The sequence below is a fragment of the Acipenser ruthenus genome, chromosome 22, assembly GCF_902713425.1.
Source record: "Acipenser ruthenus chromosome 22, fAciRut3.2 maternal haplotype, whole genome shotgun sequence".
Classification (NCBI taxonomy): Eukaryota; Metazoa; Chordata; class Actinopteri; order Acipenseriformes; family Acipenseridae; genus Acipenser; species Acipenser ruthenus.
In genome coordinates this window covers 5183739-5184075 of record NC_081210.1, presented here as the reverse complement: position 1 = coordinate 5184075, position 337 = coordinate 5183739, and the positions used below count along the sequence as shown (strand labels likewise).

Below are 337 nucleotides of genomic sequence, written 5' to 3'. Positions count from 1 at the left end.
CTTTCCAGCACTAACGCAGGGCTTCACACGAGATGCTGGAAACGATGGGCATGGTGTCTTTTCGCCCATTCGTATCAATAAAGAGCTTCTCAGGTTGGATCAGGAGTAAGGAAAAGTGAAATACAAATGACTCACAGCACACTAGGGGTTTTCTAGGCTCGTATTTGTTAACAGATGGTGTTCTCTAGGCAAGAGGAAGAAGGTTTCAGTTCAAATGTATACCGAGGTTATAAATACAAGCTTAGTACATGGGTGTGTGTCATGTCACTTTATCTGTTTAAACATAGACTAATATCTCATAAACCTTGCAGACCAATGCAGCAATATGTGTAAGCAG

At 41.5% G+C, this 337-nt stretch overlaps 1 protein-coding gene across 1 annotated transcript in view; it reads right to left on the bottom strand.

Moving 5' to 3' along the window:
- The window catches only part of snx29 (sorting nexin 29), a 125823-nt gene that overhangs the window by 4951 nt on the left and 120535 nt on the right, over positions 1–337 (bottom strand). The window lies entirely within an intron of this gene.